Here is a 24,238-nt window from a genome sequence, read left to right as displayed (position 1 = left end):
AATAAAGGATTTTTTCGGGTGTGTGTGTTTATTTACTGTCACTTACAGATTAATCATGGAAGGCATCTCGGGGAGACGCCTGATATGATTAATCTAGGACTTATTGGCAGCTATGGGCTGCCAATAACTCCTTATTACCCCGATTTGCCAACGCACCAGGGCAAATCGGGAAGAGCCGGGTACAGTCCCAGAACTGTTACATCTAATGTATGCGGCAATTCTGGGCGGCTGCTGACTGATATTGTTAGGCTGGGGGGCTCCCCATAACGTGGAGCTCCCCATCCTGAGAATACCAGCCTTCAGACTTTATGGCTTTATCTAGCTGGTTTTAAAATTGGGGGGGACCGCACGCCGTTTTTTTAAATTATTTAATTATTTCACTGCACAGTATAGACACACCCACCGGCTGCTGTGATTGGGTGCAGTGAGACACCTGTCACTCAGCGTGGGGGCATGTCTCACTGCAACCAATCATAGGCACCGGTGGGTGGGGAAAGCAGGGAATACGAGATTGTTTAATGAGCGGCCGGCTTTTTCAAAATAGTAAAAGCCGCCGGAGCAGTGTGAATGTCGTGCAGCGCCACGCCGGTGATCGGGGATCGGTAAGCATATGAGAGGGCTGCTCAATTCAGTCACTCAGGGGATTAGCGGTCACCGGTGAGTCCCTCACAGGTGACCGCTAATCAGGATGCGACACAGACAGAGCTGCAGCATGACAATGAAGTCGGGTGAAGTTAACCCGAGTTCATTCTGACAGTGCGTCTCTGTCTGTGTCTGCTGTCATCTGCCATTCCGCTCTGCTACATGGCTGTCTGTGTCTCCTGTCAGCGGCCATGTAGCAGAGCTGAATGGCAGATGACATAGTAAAAACGCATCCCTACACATTACACATGCTTGGCAAGTCAATAAATAAAAAAAAAAAGGGTGCCCAATGCATATGTCACAGAACACATGATCTAAAGGATCGCACACAAAATTGATCAATTTAACATAGACTACTAACGCACGTGTGACAGCAAATGAACGAACTACGTGCAATCTCATAAGAGCCCATATGCAACCTGGGCGTGTCACATCGCATAAGAGATTGCACACCTAATTGTAAGGTGTAAAGCTGGCTTTACAGTAGATTCTCGCATATTAGAAAATAAGATTGTGTATGCAAATTACACTCCGATCTAAGTTTAAGCAGAGTGGCAGCTTAGTGTGCTTTGATTGTCTCCTATGAGAGAATCATAGCACAGGTGTGGAGAAGATGGAAAACAATCTTTTCCATCTTTTCGAATATATCATTGTGCATAGATTGGACTGACTCAGGTGTCATATAAATGCAGTGTGGTGATTTTGATGCACCACAGACTTGAATAGGTGTGCACCAACCTGAAATGCGCTATGACTAACATTAAGCTGCATGTTTTTAATCATACCAAATCATCAAGTGAAAAAAAGCACTAATCGTCACTGCCCCCACAGTATAGCATTGGTCCGAGTGCTTTCCAATAAAACATTGCATAGCACTCGTCTGAGTTATACACTCAAGTCAGCGAGCAAAACTAATGAGTGTCTCAGTGCTCCTGAATAACAATAGTACTGTTTTTTTTCTGCAGCTTTTTGTCTGCATATTTTCTGCAGGTGTCTGCACTATAATGTGCCATAACATCTTTTCTGATTATTGCATTTTTTATGTTTTTCAATTCATATTCCACATATTTAATGTGTTTTGGTTCAGAGTAAAAGCAACATTTTTAATGTGTTTTTTAGTACAGAAAAAAAATCTTTGTATTTAAAAACATGTTGCATTTTTACTTTAATTTTTACTCATACTACATTATAGGCATCCATGAGAAGGTGCACAGTTCAAAGGATCTTTAGTTGGTTTGAGTTTTCTTGAAATCTCATCCACTTTGCTTTGAGAGTTAAACACACAAGATTTTCTGCGCAAAAAAATACACCTGATAAAATGCAACACTTATGCTACTGGTGAATATGGCCTAACAGCGCTCTCCATAATGCCATCACACAATAATAATAATAATAATAATGCCCACATGTGTGTCCCTACAAAGTAATTATGCTCAATTAACAATAAAAATGTAATTTTAACATTAAAAATTAACTTATTCTCATTGAACTAAAAATATCACCTATTTTTCTCCCTCTTCTACATTAATAAATAATACCACCCTCAGTTTTGTGCCCCTCGGAAATAAAAAAAGATGGAAATTTTACTGTGTAGGGGGATCAAAAATGTTACTAGATAAAGCAAGCACTATTTTGGTGTTGCAAAAGGGTAATAATTCCTTTTTGCCACTAAACAATAAAAATGGCCTCTTTTTATAACATAAAATGATTTCCCTTTTAGAAAAAAAAAGCAAAAACAAGAAAGCTTATTTTTAACCTAATCCCACAGTAAGCAAGTCAACTGAGGACTCTTTTGACTAGAAAAAGTCAGTAGTGTTGTGCAGGAGGCACATGTAATGTTATCATCATCACCTACACTTGGATGTTGTTGTTCTCAGCATGATTCCATAGTGTTATAGGCCTAAGGCCTCTGTTACACGTTCGTGCCTCCGATACGTGTGTGGCAGTTTTTTCACATACCGGGGACAGATACACACATGGACCAATGTTTTCCTAATGTATTGGACACACTTGAACTCCGAGAACAAGAGTCTTTAAATTTACCAATATATAAAGATACCCCAAAGACACCGTGATGCAAATATATAAAACATTTTATTTTTATTTTATAGCGCACAGGGTATTACAGTACATACAAGATAACAGTCATAAATAACCGGAATGAGTGAGTGAAGGAAGAGGGGAGACCCCACGTGACCCAGGATGTATCTCAAAATTTATATCGGACCTGCCAGAGCAGATGAATATAAGTCATTATTGAAGCAGCCTTATGCCCATACCAAAGGCCCTAAAAGGGGGGGCCCAAAATCAGTTGTGCCGCTAGTTAATGGCCCCATTACCTAAAGCCTAGGGCTTTATACCCAATCATAGCTCCAAAGCCTGTATGTATGACTAGTATAATGGCCAAAATACCCTCTGAGGCAAAACTGTACCCTCAAAAATGATTAGGAGGTGCCCAGGTGGTATCACATTAACAGAACCTTAATACCAGATCATAGTAATTCCACCAGAGCATGACTCCAAAGCCCATGAGTATGGCCAAAATACCCTCCAAGGGCAAAACCATGACCTCATATGCAATTAGGAGGTGCCCAGATGGTATCACATTAACGGAACATTAGTAAGGCATGTAGGCTTACCCAAACAAGTAAAGCGTCCGGGGTTCCTGGAGGACACGTGGGGACCGACGTCCCAACACGTGTTTCGCCAAGTGCTTCGTCGGGGGACGATAGTTAAAAAGTGCCAAAAGTGAGACTTTAAAAGGGACCTTAATTGATGGCACACCTCCATTTCCCCATGTGCACCGGAGTGGCTAATTGCTGCAGAGCGCGCCGCGGCGCAGTATCGGCGGCCGGAAGTCGACAGAGCGAGAACTTCCGGTGACGTCACCATACGACACTTCCGGTTTCCCGCCGCAACAAGCGTTGCTACGGACGCGAATCGGCAGACGGAGACCACTGCAGTGCTGGGTAAGATGGACCTGCCCCTAGTGAAAACGCTAATCCAACAGTGTGGTATAAAGCTTGCAGACATATGCTGGGCATTAATATAATATCCCGTAATAATACAATCAGGGGAATACATATTATAAAGCACATTATAAGGCACATACATATTATGCATTGTTGATATACAATCACCATAAATGGTGCATAGCCAGAATAGAAGAAAAAGAAGAAAATAGCTAAAGGCAGACGTCTGCAGGGAGATGAAAGGTACAGACATAGACACAGATATATACCCAGCAATTTCAGCAAGAAAACAATCACAAATATTCCGTGTCCATGTACATCGCAATTCAATAACCTCCCAATTTCTGGTTCTGTAAATGCATACGAGTTTCAGTTTCTTCCAAACCGGGGTTAATGGCAGAACCCGAATATAGGGGGCACTGCAACAGGGGGGAGGGGGGGGGGGGGGGGGTGGGAAGGGGAGAGGAGGGGGAGAAGGGGAAAGAGAGGAAGCGGGGGGCGCCAAAAGGAGGTTCATGACAAAAACCAGGTCCCTTGAAATTGAACAAAAGAAAAGACACACTGTTAAAAGAGTAATAAGACCACCAATAAATACAGCATGAATAGATAACATTCAAAATAAAAATAAAAATAATAAATAAATAAAAATAAACAAACACACATGCAGGGGGCTACGCAGCTATTCACAACTCTGTTACATAACCATAGGTCGACTCAACCACCCTGAGAGCAAACTTCCTAATTTGATTGAATCCGACAGGGAGAAGCTCATCCTCCCTATTTGTTCGATTCAGTCGGACTCCCTCAAAAATACCGCGATTATGGAGATAAAGACAAAGATTACAGAAAAGGGGCAAAGGAAAGCCGTTCATTCAGCCCAACCGGTGCCTGAGTACCCAGAACAAAAATCCAACGGCACTCCATCTGTGCCAACCGTTTTTTGAGGTCACCACCCCGAATTCCCAGATGTACCCTATCGATGCCACGGACCTGGAGGGATGTAGGGTCACAATTGTGAACCTCCCTGAAATGTCTTGGTATCGTTTTTAGGGATTCGGGGTTGGTGGTCTCCTTGGCCGCCAGAACATCACGCACATGCTCCCTGGTGCGAATTCGAAGCTCACGTGAGGTCAGACCGACATATATCTTGTTACAGCCACACGTGGCGTAATAAATTACGCCAGTTGTGCTGCAAGAGATATATGTCCGAATGGAGAAATCCCTCTTTCCGTCCGCTGAGCAGAAGGTTGTGGCCCGAATGATGTTCTGGCAGCCCCGGCAGCTACCGCAAGGGTAGCAGCCAACACGTTGGGGACCACATCCAAAGAGGGGGGTTCTCTTGACTACATAGTGACTATGCACCAATGCATCCCTGAGACTCCTACCCCTCCTTGCCGTCATCAAGGGGCGTTCCGGTAAATAACCACGAAGGGAGGGCTCGGTATGCAGAATGGCCCAATGTTTACTTAATACACCTCTGATTTGGTCCCACTGTCGGCAATAGGTGGAAATGAATCTCGCCACTGGACTAGATGTGGATTTTGTAATTACATTGCCGGATAGGAAGGAGCTGGTCCCGCTGGGAGTGTTTAGCACGCTGGTAGCCTTTTTTGATGGATCTCTGGCTATACCCCCTCATTATGAACCTCTCCCTCATATCCCCTGATTCAGATTCAAAACTATCATCCGACGAGCACAGCCTGCGTAACCGCAGAAACTGGCCCGTCGGAATGGCATTCACTGTCGATCTGGGGTGACCCGAGGTAGCATGGAGGAGGGAATTGACCGAAGTAGTTTTCCGGAAGATGGTAGTGGCGACCGCCCCGTTAGATTCCACCGAGATTCGAATGTCCAAAAATTCGATGGTCCTTGGTCCGACCTGATGAGTTAAATAGATGTTATATCCGTTGGAGTTAAGGTGACGCACAAAGTCCTCTAGCTCAGAGCCGGTTCCCCCCCAGACAACCAAGATGTCATCAATGTAGCGCAGCCAGCACTGCGCATGGGAGCTAGCCGGCACGCCGTCCCCGAAAACCTCCCTCTCCCAATAGCCGAGAAAGAGGTTTGCGTAAGACGGCGCGCAGGCCGCCCCCATCGCAGTGCCGCGCCGCTGGAGGAAGAACCGGTCTCGAAACACGAAGAAGTTGTGCGTCAATACAAACTCCAACAGCTCCATGATAAGGGCGGACAAGGACCCATCGAGACTACTCGAATCCAGGTAGAAACGCACGGCGGCCAGCCCATCCCGATGACCAATGCTGGAATAGAGGGCCTCCACATCCATTGTTACCAAAATCGCCTCCTCCTCCAAGATAAGACCCTCCAGTCTCCTTAGGACGTCCGCAGTGTCCCTGACATGAGAGGGCAGCGTCTCCACCAAGGGGTGCAAGTAATGTTCGATAAATTTGCATGTAACATCGCACAGCCCTCCCATGCCAGAGACAATGGGACGCCCAGGAGGTGTCTTTGGGTTTTTATGAATCTTGGGGAGGAGGTAAAAAGTTGGAACAACAGGTGTTTTAACTAGGAGGCCCTCATAAATTTTTTTAGGGATAATCCCCTCCTCAAATGCCCTCAATAAGATCAACTCCAAGTCACTGGTGAAGCCACGTATGGGGTTATGTTGGAGAGGTTCATATGCCTCCCGGTCCCTCAACTGCCGCCATGCCTCCTTCTCATACAGCTCCACTGGCCAAATTACCACATTTCCGCCCTTGTCGGCAGGTTTTATTACCACCCCATCCAATGATTCGATCTCCCGTAGTGCCGTTTGTTGTTGTCTAGTGAGATTATTTTTACCCCCTCTCTTTTGTTCAATTTCAAGGGACCTGGTTTTTGTCATGAACCTCCTTTTGGCGCCCCCCCGCTTCCTCTCTTTCCCCTTCTCCCCCTCCTCTCCCCATCCCACCCCCCCCCCCCCCCCCTCCCCCCTGTTGCAGTGCCCCCTATATTCGGGTTCTGCCATTAACCCCGGTTTGGAAGAAACTGAAACTCGTATGCATTTACAGAACCAGAAATTGGGAGGTTATTGAATTGCGATGTACATGGACACGGAATATTTGTGATTGTTTTCTTGCTGAAATTGCTGGGTATATATCTGTGTCTATGTCTGTACCTTTCATCTCCCTGCAGACGTCTGCCTTTAGCTATTTTCTTCTTTTTCTTCTATTCTGGCTATGCACCATTTATGGTGATTGTATATCAACAATGCATAATATGTATGTGCCTTATAATGTGCTTTATAATATGTATTCCCCTGATTGTATTATTACGGGATATTATATTAATGCCCAGCATATGTCTGCAAGCTTTATACCACACTGTTGTTGACAGGGGTTGGATTAGCGTTTTCACTAGGGGCAGGTCCATCTTACCCAGCACTGCAGTGGTCTCCGTCTGCCGATTCGCGTCCGTAGCAACGCTTGTTGCGGCGGGAAACCGGAAGTGTCGTATGGTGACGTCACCGGAAGTTCTCGCTCTGTCGACTTCCGGCCGCCGATACTGCGCCGCGGCGCGCTCTGCAGCAATTAGCCACTCCGGTGCACATGGGGAAATGGAGGTGTGCCATCAATTAAGGTCCCTTTTAAAGTCTCACTTTTGGCACTTTTTAACTATCGTCCCCCGACGAAGCACTTGGCGAAACACGTGTTGGGACGTCGGTCCCCACGTGTCCTCCAGGAACCCCGGACGCTTTACTTGTTTGGGTAAGCCTACATGCCTTACTAATGTTCCGTTAATGTGATACCATCTGGGCACCTCCTAATTGCATATGAGGTCATGGTTTTGCCCTTGGAGGGTATTTTGGCCATACTCATGGGCTTTGGAGTCATGCTCTGGTGGAATTACTATGATCTGGTATTAAGGTTCTGTTAATGTGATACCACCTGGGCACCTCCTAATCATTTTTGAGGGTACAGTTTTGCCTCAGAGGGTATTTTGGCCATTATACTAGTCATACATACAGGCTTTGGAGCTATGATTGGGTATAAAGCCCTAGGCTTTAGGTAATGGGGCCATTAACTAGCGGCACAACTGATTTTGGGCCCCCCTTTTAGGGCCTTTGGTATGGGCATAAGGCTGCTTCAATAATGACTTATATTCATCTGCTCTGGCAGGTCCGATATAAATTTTGAGATACATCCTGGGTCACGTGGGGTCTCCCCTCTTCCTTCACTCACTCATTCCGGTTATTTATGACTGTTATCTTGTATGTACTGTAATACCCTGTGCGCTATAAAATAAAAATAAAATGTTTTATATATTTGCATCACGGTGTCTTTGGGGTATCTTTATATATTGGTAAATTTAAAGACTCTTGTTCTCGGAGTTCAAATGTATCAGATTCGAGTTGTTGCCTATAATTTCTGGATTTTTATGTTATATTTGACAGTTATTCTGTGGTTTATCACAGGTTCATTCCAGGTCCCTATGGATTATAAAGCCCGCGAAAAAACGTGGGAAACTCAACTGGATAGAGTTTTTGAGGCTGGAGGGGAGGAGTTACCTACCACGAGTTCTAGGTCCACCATGGACCGCATGAATAGTCTGAAAACTATGTTGAATAGGAAGACACGTTTGTGGTGGAACGTGGCATTCATGAAAAGATATATTGATAGGGGACTTGTCCCCAGGGGATTACGAGTCAGGGTCTTCCCTTCTTTTGTGGTCTCAGATGAGACAGTTAAGACAAAGTGGGAGGAGGCCGCGTCCAACTGCTCCAGGATTTTCATGCAGCTCCTAATCGAGCTTAATGAGAAATCCATTAATGAGTTGGAGCAGGAAATTGTAGTCCTTCAGGCCAACCTGGACTCTGAACTTACCCCTGAGGAGTTGTCCAAATACAACGATTCACTTGATAAAGAATTTACTAAGTGGGAAAAGGAGATCCTGAGTACCAAGACGAAGAAGTACCAACGTGACGTCACGGACTATAAAAATGGTCAGGTGTACCGCTGGCGAGGTGTGTCCTTCCCCAATAAAAAGAAGAAACATCAGGCCTCGTCCATGTCAATGTCTGCCTCGTCTATGTCCTCATTAGAGGAAGACTCCACATCTGAAATTATCAGAAATATAAGACCGAACACGAGATCGGTCCAGGCTCGGAATCAACAGACCTTGGCGCTGGGTGGTGGACGGTCGGCCCCTCCTTTGGCTCGGAAAAAAGGAGGTGATGGACAGATGGAGGTAATTAACTTATCCAAACATGTCCTCACCTCCACGCAGACGGAGGTTTTGAAGTTGGGGTTGTCATTTGTGCCCCATACTAACTTCAATCTCTTTACAGTAATCAAAGACCTCCATTTGTTCTTACGGAAGTTGGTACTACACAAACTACATTCTAAAAGAGCCACAGGGGAATCTAGTACTTCCATCCGGGAACAAGAGGCCATTGCTGCGTTGGAGGAGCTAGAGGAGGAGTCGGCCCACCACCAATCAGGTAACTTTCCACGTCACACTATGCCGAGGTCTACCACATTTCCGCCCTTGTCTTTATGCCCCCCGATTCAGATTTTCTGTGATCTAGTGTCTAAAGACATCCAGCAGCTCCCATGGAGAGGGGGTAAAAATAATCTCACTAGACAACAACAAACGGCACTACGGGAGATCGAATCATTGGATGGGGTGGTAATAAAACCTGCCGACAAGGGCGGAAATGTGGTAATTTGGCCAGTGGAGCTGTATGAGAAGGAGGCATGGCGGCAGTTGAGGGACCGGGAGGCATATGAACCTCTCCAACATAACCCCATACGTGGCTTCACCAGTGACTTGGAGTTGATCTTATTGAGGGCATTTGAGGAGGGGATTATCCCTAAAAAAATTTATGAGGGCCTCCTAGTTAAAACACCTGTTGTTCCAACTTTTTACCTCCTCCCCAAGATTCATAAAAACCCAAAGACACCTCCTGGGCGTCCCATTGTCTCTGGCATGGGAGGGCTGTGCGATGTTACATGCAAATTTATCGAACATTACTTGCACCCCTTGGTGGAGACGCTGCCCTCTCATGTCAGGGACACTGCGGACGTCCTAAGGAGACTGGAGGGTCTTATCTTGGAGGAGGAGGCGATTTTGGTAACAATGGATGTGGAGGCCCTCTATTCCAGCATTGGTCATCGGGATGGGCTGGCCGCCGTGCGTTTCTACCTGGATTCGAGTAGTCTCGATGGGTCCTTGTCCGCCCTTATCATGGAGCTGTTGGAGTTTGTATTGACGCACAACTTCTTCGTGTTTCGAGACCGGTTCTTCCTCCAGCGGCGCGGCACTGCGATGGGGGCGGCCTGCGCGCCGTCTTACGCAAACCTCTTTCTCGGCTATTGGGAGAGGGAGGTTTTCGGGGACGGCGTGCCGGCTAGCTCCCATGCGCAGTGCTGGCTGCGCTACATTGATGACATCTTGGTTGTCTGGGGGGGAACCGGCTCTGAGCTAGAGGACTTTGTGCGTCACCTTAACTCCAACGGATATAACATCTATTTAACTCATCAGGTCGGACCAAGGACCATCGAATTTTTGGACATTCGAATCTCGGTGGAATCTAACGGGGCGGTCGCCACTACCATCTTCCGGAAAACTACTTCGGTCAATTCCCTCCTCCATGCTACCTCGGGTCACCCCAGATCGACAGTGAATGCCATTCCGACGGGCCAGTTTCTGCGGTTACGCAGGCTGTGCTCGTCGGATGATAGTTTTGAATCTGAATCAGGGGATATGAGGGAGAGGTTCATAATGAGGGGGTATAGCCAGAGATCCATCAAAAAAGGCTACCAGCGTGCTAAACACTCCCAGCGGGACCAGCTCCTATCCGGCAATGTAATTACAAAATCCACATCTAGTCCAGTGGCGAGATTCATTTCCACCTATTGCCGACAGTGGGACCAAATCAGAGGTGTATTAAGTAAACATTGGGCCATTCTGCATACCGAGCCCTCCCTTCGTGGTTATTTACCGGAACGCCCCTTGATGACGGCAAGGAGGGGTAGGAGTCTCAGGGATGCATTGGTGCATAGTCACTATGTAGTCAAGAGAACCCCCCTCTTTGGATGTGGTCCCCAACGTGTTGGCTGCTACCCTTGCGGTAGCTGCCGGGGCTGCCAGAACATCATTCGGGCCACAACCTTCTGCTCAGCGGACGGAAAGAGGGATTTCTCCATTCGGACATATATCTCTTGCAGCACAACTGGCGTAATTTATTACGCCACGTGTGGCTGTAACAAGATATATGTCGGTCTGACCTCACGTGAGCTTCGAATTCGCACCAGGGAGCATGTGCGTGATGTTCTGGCGGCCAAGGAGACCACCAACCCCGAATCCCTAAAAACGATACCAAGACATTTCAGGGAGGTTCACAATTGTGACCCTACATCCCTCCAGGTCCGTGGCATCGATAGGGTACATCTGGGAATTCGGGGTGGTGACCTCAAAAAACGGTTGGCACAGATGGAGTGCCGTTGGATTTTTGTTCTGGGTACTCAGGCACCGGTTGGGCTGAATGAACGGCTTTCCTTTGCCCCTTTTCTGTAATCTTTGTCTTTATCTCCATAATCGCGGTATTTTTGAGGGAGTCCGACTGAATCGAACAAATAGGGAGGATGAGCTTCTCCCTGTCGGATTCAATCAAATTAGGAAGTTTGCTCTCAGGGTGGTTGAGTCGACCTATGGTTATGTAACAGAGTTGTGAATAGCTGCGTAGCCCCCTGCATGTGTGTTTGTTTATTTTTATTTATTTATTATTTTTATTTTTATTTTGAATGTTATCTATTCATGCTGTATTTATTGGTGGTCTTATTACTCTTTTAACAGTGTGTCTTTTCTTTTGTTCAATTTCAAGGGACCTGGTTTTTGTCATGAACCTCCTTTTGGCGCCCCCCGCTTCCTCTCTTTCCCCTTCTCCCCCTCCTCTCCCCTTCCCACCCCCCCCCCCCCCCCCTCCCCCCTGTTGCAGTGCCCCCTATATTCGGGTTCTGCCATTAACCCCGGTTTGGAAGAAACTGAAACTCGTATGCATTTACAGAACCAGAAATTGGGAGGTTATTGAATTGCGATGTACATGGACACGGAATATTTGTGATTGTTTTCTTGCTGAAATTGCTGGGTATATATCTGTGTCTATGTCTGTACCTTTCATCTCCCTGCAGACGTCTGCCTTTAGCTATTTTCTTCTTTTTCTTCTATTCTGGCTATGCACCATTTATGGTGATTGTATATCAACAATGCATAATATGTATGTGCCTTATAATGTGCTTTATAATATGTATTCCCCTGATTGTATTATTACGGGATATTATATTAATGCCCAGCATATGTCTGCAAGCTTTATACCACACTGTTGTTGACAGGGGTTGGATTAGCGTTTTCACTAGGGGCAGGTCCATCTTACCCAGCACTGCAGTGGTCTCCGTCTGCCGATTCGCGTCCGTAGCAACGCTTGTTGCGGCGGGAAACCGGAAGTGTCGTATGGTGACGTCACCGGAAGTTCTCGCTCTGTCGACTTCCGGCCGCCGATACTGCGCCGCGGCGCGCTCTGCAGCAATTAGCCACTCCGGTGCACATGGGGAAATGGAGGTGTGCCATCAATTAAGGTCCCTTTTAAAGTCTCACTTTTGGCACTTTTTAACTATCGTCCCCCGACGAAGCACTTGGCGAAACACGTGTTGGGACGTCGGTCCCCACGTGTCCTCCAGGAACCCCGGACGCTTTACTTGTTTGGGTAAGCCTACATGCCTTACTAATGTTCCGTTAATGTGATACCATCTGGGCACCTCCTAATTGCATATGAGGTCATGGTTTTGCCCTTGGAGGGTATTTTGGCCATACTCATGGGCTTTGGAGTCATGCTCTGGTGGAATTACTATGATCTGGTATTAAGGTTCTGTTAATGTGATACCACCTGGGCACCTCCTAATCATTTTTGAGGGTACAGTTTTGCCTCAGAGGGTATTTTGGCCATTATACTAGTCATACATACAGGCTTTGGAGCTATGATTGGGTATAAAGCCCTAGGCTTTAGGTAATGGGGCCATTAACTAGCGGCACAACTGATTTTGGGCCCCCCTTTTAGGGCCTTTGGTATGGGCATAAGGCTGCTTCAATAATGACTTATATTCATCTGCTCTGGCAGGTCCGATATAAATTTTGAGATACATCCTGGGTCACGTGGGGTCTCCCCTCTTCCTTCACTCACTCATTCCGGTTATTTATGACTGTTATCTTGTATGTACTGTAATACCCTGTGCGCTATAAAATAAAAATAAAATGTTTTATATATTTGCATCACGGTGTCTTTGGGGTATCTTTATATATTGGTAAATTTAAAGACTCTTGTTCTCGGAGTTCAAATGTATCAGATTCGAGTTGTTGCCTATAATTTCTGGATTTTTATGTTGTATTGGACACACGTAAGTATTTTTGAACGGAACGTGTGTCCGTTCCGTACTTACGTGTGTCCGTGAGTTTCTCACGCTGACATGTCCATTTTTCTCCAGCATCACGGGTGTCAAACGGCCCGCACCCGTACCACACGGATGTAGTGTGGATGCGGTACCGTGTGACACGCGCCGGAGAAAACTCATGTGTTAGAGAAAAAAATAACAAATCTTTACTCACCTTCTCCAGCCCTCCTGTCTCTGTTGCTGCTGTCACTTGCTTCCGACTGCAGCTTATTATGCTCATTTAATATTCACTTCTTTGCGGCCGGAAACAGCAGCAGCGGGGAGACGGCAGGGCTGGAGACCGAAGATCAGCACCACGGAAAGCAGCAAGGACCACATGAGTATGCAAATTACCGGTTCTCCGTGTGTTATCGCGGATAGCACATGGAGAACACACGTGGCCCGCACGTACCGGAGACACGTACTTACCTAATGCAACACGCAAGGAAAATACGTGTCTCACGGCACGTGCATGATTTTCATGTGTGTGTGGCAGAGGCCTATGCCTGTATATGCCAACGATCAGGACTCACTGTGTCCTGGACGCAGTGGGTCCGGACCTGCGGGTCTGCCATTCTCCTCCGCAGGAGAACGTAGGAGACTGCAGCTGTTCATACCCACGATCAGGGTTGAGTGCACTGCAGTATTTCGCATGTGTTCTTCCTACGGAGGATGCATGCAAATCCTCAGCAAACAACTGACATGCCGCAGCTCGGAAAGACGCACCACAGGTCAGTGTTTGCTGCAGAAAAAGAAATCACAGTGGGCACAGAATTTCTATAAATCACATCCACTATGCTTGTACTGTATAACACAGCATTTTGGACACAGCAAAAACACGGTACATCCAAAACGCTGCAAACACTGATCGTGGGCACGCACCCTAAAGGCCGCTTTACACGCTGCAATAACGTGACCAATATCGCTAGCGTGGATACCCGCCCCGGGTATCGGTTATGCAACACGGGAAAAATGCTGCCGGTGGTGCACAACATCGCACGGATTCGTCACGCTACTTACCTGCCTAGCGACGTCGCTGTAACCGGCGAACTGCCTCCTTTCTAAGGGAGTGGTTCATTCAGTGTCACAGCGACGTCACAGCAGCGTCACTGAACCGCCGTCCAATAGAAGTGGAGGGGCGGAGATGAGCTGGACGAACATCCTGCCCACCTCCTTCCTTCCGCATTAGGGGCGGGATGCAGGTAGGAGAGGTTCCTCATTCCTGTAGTGTCACACGGAGTTATGTGTGCTACCGCAGGAACGACGAACTACATCGTTACTGCAGCAGCAACGATATTCGAGACTGGACCCCAATGTCACCGATGAGCAATTTTGCACATTTTTGTGACGATGCAAAATCGCTCATAGGTGTCACACGCAACGGTATCGCTAAAGCCGGATGTGCGTCACTAATTCTGTGATCCCAACAAGATTGCTTGAGCAATGTCGCAGCATGTAAAGCGGCCTTTACTCTATATTCACACAGCTTTTTTACATGTTTTCTTTCATTGGTTTTATGCAACACCATGCTAATAAAATGCTGCTTTTAAAGTACCAGCAAAGCTTATGAGATTCCAGAAATCTCATGCACACACACAAAACACTTGTATTTTTTTCCTGTCTTAAATGGCAACCTGGTTGTTTTTGTTGCATTTTTTAAAGAATCAGCATGTAAATTCTTTCAGCGGTTTTATCATGCTTTTGCGGCATTTTTTTCACCCATACAAAGCAATGTGGAAGTGTAAAAGTGCTGAAAACAACGCACCAAAACCGTAGGTTATTTCCTGCCAAGAGATATGGTTTTGCTACAGTTTTACTGCAAAGAAAACACCGGAAAAATGCCCTGTGTGAACATAACCTTAGACAATGGTAAAACAACAAATAGAGTTGAGAGCAAAACTCTGTTGTGAAACATAGCACAAGGTCAGATGTCTGATGCCCTGAATCCCCCGGGGCTATGAAATGGTCAATTATGCTGTTTGTCCGTCTTAAATGCCAGCCTTGATTATACTTGGTTAACCTACTGATTAATACTTTTCCTGATTTCTAATATAATTCCCAGCAGCTTAGATTATAGGAGCAACAATACACATCCCATTATTACCCAACTCGAACTAAACCTTATATTAGTGTGCTTGATAAGTAAGCTGTAAACAGCACTGACAGTGAAGCTTTTAATGCACATTGATGAAAATTATGCTTGTAGCTAAATTGCTCAAGGTACATTTTATCATTTAGATGCAGCTCTAGCAATCATTATAAGACAAGCTACTAAGAAATGTCTCACGATTGTAATGAGGGCGTTGATGGAACTACTGGTTGGCATTTCTTGATGATTAGAACTTTGAGATCTTAGTTGTTATGGCAGCAATTAGAGCCATAGAAATACAAGTACAGCATGCTTGTTACAGACTTACAGCTAAAAGATTGATGTGATTCTGAAGTAAGAAACTAAGATACTAAGAAATCATGTCTTGGTTTCTTACATTAGTATGCTGGGACTTCTATTTAGAGGACTGGTCATGGAACATGGACACCTAACATTTACAGTTTACTGATGAAGTGTTTCATGGCAGAAATATTTTTGAGTATTCCGTGTAATAAGCAAGCTAGCAACGTATTAATGTGGCTGATGTGAATGGATGGCAAAAGTCAGGCTGTGAACCCCTAAATATGATTTGTATTTGCAAAGGCTACTAGCAACTTATTAATGTGGCTGATGTGGATGCCACAGGCCAGACTGTGAACCTCTACATATTGTGGAAACAGGTACCATTTCCCACCTAATCCACAATCTGTCCCTCCCTGCTGTGACCTTGTTTAGTGGTTTCAGTTCTTAAAAGCGCTATTGTATTCTGGACGGTACTATGGCGGTAGTAACACTCTCCTTTAAACTCTTACATAGTTACATAGTTACTTAGGTTGAAAAAAGACCTAGGTCCATCTAGTTCAACCTTCCTCCTCCAGTTCTACATTTGGTCACTAAGTCATTTATAACCAACAATGTTGTTTGTACTGAGGAAATCATCCAGCCCTTTTTTAAAAGCTGTTATAGTATTTGCCATTACTACCTCTTGTGGTAGGGCATTCCACAGTCTGACTGCTCTAACTGTAAAGAATTCTGTCTTTGCTCGAAAATCTGTCCCTCCATATGCTACACTGACCTATAAACTGCAAGTAGCCCTGAAAAGGTCTTTTTGTGTTATTAATAGGCCTACACTCTCCTAAGCAGTTGCTCTTTCTTTCCCTATGCTCATGTAATGCTGGCTCCGGATGCAATGTGTACAAAATGGCGGCAAAAGGGCTTTTATAGACCCTATGATGCTGTGCGGCCAGCCAATCACACTAATGTCACAACCAAGATGGCTTCGGCATTATTGTGATTGGTTAAGAAGCCCAGCATGTTTAGTAACTGCAAATCAGATGCCAAACCAGCTGGGCAAAACATACGAATATAGCGAGGCAAATACAAAAAAACCTCGCGATATGATGAGTAACCTGAATATCGTACTATTTGTGCGAGTAGCTAATAATAACGATTACACTCGCTCATTACTAATTGTAAGTTTATAATAAATTGTAGATTTTTTTAGCGAAATTTCATCTTCATCATCTAAATAAAAAACAGGCAAAAATGCATGCGCTAGTCAGTGTTTTGGTCAGCATTTTGCATCAGTATTAATTGATTACATTGATCTCCCAAATGATTTTGGGGCATATTCTCATAAATGGGTTTTCCACTACTTTTATACTTTTACATTGATCTCTTATCTTTAGAATTGGCTGATTGGCTGGGACCAGACACTCCGCACGCCCACCCATCAGCTGTACTTGGTACCGGTGGTGACCATTGCTGGGTAATGCACAACTGCCCCCTATTCATTTGAATGGAAGGCGGATATACAGTACCAACTCTGGCCGCTATCAAAAGATGGGGCAGCTTTGTAAGTGAGCATTTCTGGCTACCTACTGCCCCTGAAATAACTGAAAGCAGCTGATCCATACGGATTCTGGGTTTTAGACGCCATCCAATCAGACATTGATGATCTCTCCTAAGGATAGGCAATCAATGAAAAAGTAGAGTACAACCTCTTTAATTTGTCTGCCATATTGATTATAGTCAAAATAAAATCTGTCCAAATTAAAAGTGTTCTAGAAAGACATTACTTATACTACGCCCTTGATTCCCTACCTATACCCAAGAAATGGTAAAATCACTTTGAAAAATATGTTTTTTGCACAATTCTGAATTTTGCAGCTTTTGGCCTTTACACATCAGTTTTGGCCTTCTCTTCCAAAATAGGTGAGGCTGTATAGTAGTCTGGGCATTGCTATGCCTGCCCATCAAATTAATCAGTAGTGCCGTTGTTTCTTACTTTGGAAATGTTACTTCATTTCTTTACAGGAGTAAAATTTCTGATGAATTGCACAGAGGCGCAGGACACACAATAGCCAGATATCCTACACTTGTTTCAACAAATAATCTCACTCCACAATTAATGTCTCTTTAAATTGGTTGTCTGAAATCTGACAAAATTGGGGTAAAGGAAGGTAAACTCTAAAATTACAAAATAATACTGCTGCTTTAGTCCCATCTCTCCGCTGTTTCTTAGGGCTTTGTTTATGGGACTCATGGTGCTGACATTATCTCTGAGGTCAGTGATTGGTTGTGTGACACCCCAGGGATGATAATCCTGTTCAGGGACGCCATAGGACTTGTTCGATATGACAAACAGGTAATGTCAGTTTTTATTTTATGTATCGTGACGCCACTCACGGCTTGCGGTCAGAGATGTGAATGACCACCGCTGCAGGTTTTATGAGTGTCTGGGGCTGGTGGGGTCTGCAGCCAGATGATGTAGCCTCCCGTGAATTAGGCAAGCCCCAGGGGCTGGGGTGAGTAGGATAGCGGGTCCCGGAATAACACAGGCTGAGTCCAAAAGTCTTTCAACTGGTTTTCACTCACCCAGATGTTGCGGTGAGCTGACCCGGGCATTCCTGTGATTAACTAGGTAAGACCAGGGTTCCTTTGGGCCAGTCTGGGGGTAACCTTTTAGCTCACCTTCCTAGCACTCATTGTTCGGATAACCCCCTGACGTGAAGTACCATGGGGGTCTATCCAGGGAGTCGTTACTGCCTTTTCTCCCCTGTGTTTAACCTGATTGCCGGCAACATGGACCAAGTGACATGGCTCCAGGCTCTGTCCCCTTATGGGTCCCTACTTTGCTGCTGACTCTGTGAGGTTGGTGAGTTACCTGTAGTTTCCCTCACCAGCCGGTTTAGCAGGTCATTAAACTGGAATCTGCTCTAGGGACCTGTACCCCGTACGTGCCTAGTCACCAGGAGCTCTGTACTTTTACTCCCAGGTGACCGTTCTCCCCCACTAACGGCTATTACCTCGTGTAGGGTCTGACTAGTGTCCGTGCGCGTATCCACCTCACACTGCCGCTCACCACTACTGGCTCTCCTCCTTCTTTCCTGACAACCTCTGCACTCTCTAGCTCCCAGCCCCTCTGCTTCACCCCTTGACAAGATTTGAAGGCCAGACCCCTCCAGAGACTGCCCAAGGGTCCTATCTAATGGTGTGGGAGAACTGGTTGTTATGTGTCTGTGCATACACACCTCATTCTGGCCCTTAGGATTACCTGGAAGTACTGCCCCAGCATGGGTGCAGTACTCAGTGGTGCCTGACTGGGTCAGGGGCGCCACATTTGCAGCGGTTACACTGTCAAATCTCTGCTACAGCTAAGTAACTAAAGAGTTGTGAGTGGCACTGGAGAGTCAGCACTAGAGGGTTAGGGGTTTCAATAAGTATGTAATGCATATTTTGTTATTGTACATCATCTTTGTAGAGTTTGTTGATATTGCGTATTTTTAGGCCATATGCACACATTGAGTATTTGTAGCCAAAATCAGTAGTGGAACAATCAGAGGAAAAATATAATGGAAACATGGGCACCACTTCTTTATTTTTTACCCACTCCTGATTTTGTTTTACAAATACTGAGATAAAAAAAATTAAATTGTGCACGTAGTCTTATGCCCCTTTCAGATGTCTGTATTTAATCAGGTACATGCCACATGCATCGGTTTGGTCATATGTGTGTCATGTGTGTTATACGTGAGTCACACATGTGACATCTGTGTTTGCATACGTGTGACATCAGTGTGACAGGTACCGGAGAAAACACGAGTCTTTGAAATAAAAAGATTTTCTATATTCACCTGTATCCAGCGCTGTTTTCTTTGGCTCTGCTGCCTCCTTTTTCTGATTCCCACTCATTATATTCATTATTTACTTTGACAGCACTGAGGACCTGGCAGCCGGAGCATTGCAAGGACAGCATCGGGGACAGCAGTGACAGGTGAGTATCCAGAAAGCAGTGTGTGTGCATTGACATTAAGGAGGTTGTCGGAGTTCCCAATGAACTCTGATGACATCCTGATGACACCCCCGTGACACCCACACTTCAGCGGGTGTCAAATGACTTCATGGGTTCATCAGATTTTATTGGGAACTCCAATGACCTCCTGGACATCACTGCACACACAGACACTGCTTGCTCAATACTCACCTGTCACCGGCGATGCTGTCCCTGGCGCTCTCCTTGGCGATGCTGTCCTCGGTGATGCTGTCCCCAGTGCTGTCCTCGGCAGTGCTGGCCCCGATGCTATCTCCGCGATACTCCGGCTTCCAAGTCCTCATTGCAGTGCAGTGAATAATCAATGGGGTCAGAAGCAGGAGACAACAGAGCAGAAGAAAACAGTGCCAGCACTACATACAAGTGAATATAGAACATCTTTTTATTTCAAGACCCGTGTTTTATCCGGTACATGTCACACTGATGTCGCACGGATCACATCAGTGTGCAATCCGTGTGACAACCGTGATGCCGGAGAAAAAACGGACGTGTCTCCATGTGTGCGTGGGGGGCCACGAGGGGTCACACGGTCTGTGTTCAAACACGACCGTGTGAGTAACTCCAGAGAATAACATGGGTACATGTGGCATCCGTGTTAAAAACAGATGTCACACGTACCTGAAACACGGATGTCACACGTACCTGAAACACAGACGTCTGAAATGGGTCTTATGCAATTTTTTGTTTATGAAGGCCGTGTAAAATTATTAATAATAATAATAATAATAACAATACTGTTCCCTTTTCTGACACAATAAGTAATTGCTCTTATTACATGGTATTTCAAAGGTTTCTTTATAGAGTCAGAGCAGTTTTAATTCTCCTAAGCAGCTTCCCTTTAATACTACAGATACTTTGAATCTTGATGCTCCTGATATTTGCCATGACATCAAGACATTTTTTGGTGTCAATCATGCTTCCTGGAAACGAAATAATTTATAGATCAACTTTTTAGAACATGAGAGAAAAAAAGATTCATGAAAGATTCTGAGAAGTGATTATCCTGCTGTAAAATCTCAGTGTGCAGTAAACTATCTACAAACTGAATATTAGCATTAGTGTGGGAGTCTTAATGTATCCAATATGAAGTAAAACTCTGACAGCTTCATTGCGTTAGTCAACTAACTTTATTGTAATGAGAACATATTTGGTGATGGGAAGACATCAACGATTCGAGCTACTGTAGATCATAGCTGCCAACAGCTGAATGCAATTTCTTGTGGGGGGTTCAGATGTGTACAAGGAAAATAATATACATAATTTAAAAGAGTACTTTTCAATACCATATTGCTGTCTAGAATTATATTTTAATATTATTTGGTGTTTTGTATTACAAGATATTATTACTCATTATTTGATTTAACTTTAAGTAAAGGTAATATAACCACAAATATTTCTTACATAGCAATAGGATATGTCTTAAATAGATGTGTCTCCACCATATGTCTTAAATATGGGTGCCATATCTTAGACTTCTAATCTCACAATAGGTGGGGACACATCTACCAGTCAAACAATTTATAGCATATCCTTTAGAAAAGGTAGTAGTATATTTCCTAATAGAAAAATAAATTAAACCTATGGACACAGCATAAAAATGAATTTATTAGATATAAATCATCTGCAAACAAAATCTGAAACGTTTATTTCATGGAAACTTCCATTTTCTTTTTTCTTTGAGAATATAATCAAGAAACTTGTATTCATAGCAGATGACCTGAGTGCATGAGGAGTTTTCTTAAGGACTATAATGACATGACTGTTCCAGAGTAAATGCATTATAAAATGCAACATTAATATAAGACTATATTTTACTAAACCTTCTAGGCCCCAATTAATTGAGACCAGCAGTTTACATTCAATTCTTGATGAGGAGGTGCATCCCTCTAAATAAATCCAGTGCATTTTACAAGTAGCATGCACCTCCTTGGGTGCTCTACCACTACTCTCACTCCATATTTGGTGTATAAAATTCAGCACCAAATCTGCATGTCTTGGCAAAAAAACCTGCTGTCTTCTGCCAGGGTATGAAGGTCTAATTGAACTCCGTTCTCCTGAGGTGAGGTCCCTGAGTCACAGGTACCATGGGAACCTCCAACTGTTACCACACATAAACTCAGTGACATCACCGCTCACTGCTGTGGCTCAGTCAGTCTCTGCCTGCAGCCGCAGCATATGGTCATGTTCTGTACTGTGCTGCAATCCTTGTGTGGATTACCTCGCACCCCGGTTACCTCGGACTTTTGTTATCACTTACAGATTAGTAATAGGGGAGGTTTCATAGACACCTTCCATTACTGATCTAGGGATTAGTGATAGCTGTGAGCTGTCATTAACCCCTTATAATACCCAAATTGCTAATTTTCTCCAGGGCACTCTGAATAAGCCAAGTAAAGTGCCCCAACTGTTGTATCTAATGGGCTGCTATTTTTAGGTTGGGGGCAATAACCATGGGCATCCCCAGCCTGAGATTCTATCCCCCCAGCTGTTGGCTTTATCTTGGCTAGATATCAAAATTGAGGGGACTAAACTTGTTTTATTTTTAAATTATTTATTTAAATAATTAATTTTTTAAATTTATTTATGTTTTTACACTCCCAGAGAGCATGTGTGATTCCAACCAATCACAGACGCTGTCACACAGGTTGGGGGCGGGGTCTGACTACAACCAATCAGAGATGCCAGGACTACCAAAGGGTCAAGGAAGAAGTGTATATTTATGAGGCTTAATGATCAGACTTGGAATGCAATGTGACAGCCGCGAAGGAGACTCAATAAGTGTAAATGTCCTGCTTTATTCCTTATTTTCTTTCTTTTGCAGCCCCCCTTAGCCCTTAGTAACACCAGCCTCTCTAGCCACACTAACACATAGGTTTTGCCTCCTATTGAATTCAATGGTGTTCGGATATGCTCGTTGAGCTATTCCTCAGGGAAAGTGGACATGTTTGACAGGTTTGCGTAGCTCTAGTTATATCCCTGTCAAAATAAAGAAGCGATGCAAAGGATAGGAAGGGGTTAACAGTTTATGTGTAGTGTTTCCAAATTGTATGTTATCCTATTGTTTTTTCTAGATACAGTAAAACCAATAATTTTATAAAACAGACTATGTAAAAGTTAAATAAGTGTACCAGGACTTTATCATTACTTGTTTTAAATAAAATTAATAACTTTATGGTAACATATAGTTCCAATAAAATAGTAACTCAATTAAAGTGTTTTTTTGTCAATAAATAACATTATTGATTGATTGGGGTATGCTGTAATTTTATCACAACTGCCACACAGAGAAAAACCCCAACCTACAGACTTCACCTACATTAGGATTACGTCTAACATAATGAGATCGCTAGTGAGATCACTGCTGAGTCACAGGTTTTGTGACGTAATAGGGGTCTCACCAGCGATCTTGTTATGTGTGACACTAAGCAGCGACCTGGCCCCTGCTGTGAAATCGCTGACCGTTACACACTGTTCTGGTTTATTTTCTTCAAAGGCAATGTCCTGATGGGCAGAACGCCTCACTATGTTTGACACTGTGTGACAGGGTCCCAATGACAGCAGAGATCGTTATACAGGTCGCTACTGCGACCTGTATCGTTACTGAGTTGTTGGTAAGGTCTGACTGTGTGACATCTTACCAGCGACCTCCCAGCGACTTACCAGCGATCCTTAAGGCCGCTTTACATGCTGCGATATCATTACCGATATCGCTAGCATGCGTACCTGCCCCCATCAGTTGTGCGATACAGGCATAGCGCACATCGCTTAGACCCGTCACACTACTTACCTGCCTAGTGACGTCGCTGTGACCGGCAAACCGCCTCCTTTCTAAGGGGGCGGTTCGTTTGGCGTCACAGCAATGTCACTAAGTGGGCGCCCAATAAAAATGGAGGGGCGGAGACGAGCGGGACGCAACATCCCGCCCACATCCTTTCTTCCACATTGCCGGCAGCCACAGGTAAGGTGAGGTTCCTTGTTCCTGCGGTGTCACACACAGTGATATGTGCTGCCGCAGGAACGAGGAACTACATCGTACATGCATCAGCAACGATAATTGAGAATAGGGGGGCATGTCACCGATTAGCGATTTTGAACTTTTTTGCGACAATTCAAAATGGCTCATAGGTGTCACACGCAACGACATCACTAAAGCGGCCGAATGTGCGTCACAAATTCCGTGACCCCAACGAGATCGCTTGAGCGATTTCGTAGCGTGTAAAGCGGCCTTTATCAGGGCGCATCGTTTTCGGGATCGCTGGTAAGTCGCTAAATGTGACGGGGGCTTTAGTACCTCTATGCAACAACTATCTCTGAGAGTCCTATAAACTGTGTGTAAAGCAGAAGATGTATGCAATCACTGCTTTTGATTAGAAACCTAAAGCTCTCACTCTTGCAATTGCTCCCCGCAAACACCAGAATATCAATTAAAGCATTTTTTTGTTTAAAATATAGTACTAGAATATAAATACTAAAGGAAGACAGAAAAAACTGTAGACAGGTTAGTTTGACTTTTTCTACTCCAGTGTTGTCTTACAGGAACTAACACAATAGCTAATGGATTTGTAATGACGTGAACTTGTGGTCATGTTGCCCCCTGAAGAAATTAATATTGTTGTGACTATATGTGATGTCATAATGCAATTTGGATTATGTCCTGATTTATTGCATAGCCTGAATTGTGATATGATGTTTACATGTAAGCTGTTTTTCACTGTATAGTGAGGATGTTGGGTTCTGCCTAGCAACAGATGATGAACAGGGAGTTAGCAGTTGGAAGTAG

The 24,238-nt window shown here is 44.7% G+C and overlaps 1 protein-coding gene across 1 annotated transcript in view; it reads left to right on the top strand.

Moving 5' to 3' along the window:
* Window positions 1-24,238, top strand: part of GALNTL6 (polypeptide N-acetylgalactosaminyltransferase like 6) — a 2,628,190-nt gene that overhangs the window by 1,180,175 nt on the left and 1,423,777 nt on the right. The window lies entirely within an intron of this gene.

The sequence above is a fragment of the Anomaloglossus baeobatrachus genome, chromosome 1 (genome assembly GCF_048569485.1).
Source record: "Anomaloglossus baeobatrachus isolate aAnoBae1 chromosome 1, aAnoBae1.hap1, whole genome shotgun sequence".
NCBI lineage: Eukaryota > Metazoa > Chordata > Amphibia > Anura > Aromobatidae > Anomaloglossus > Anomaloglossus baeobatrachus.
The sequence above is the reverse complement of the archived record's forward strand: the minus strand, read 5'-3'. Positions and strand labels throughout refer to the sequence as shown.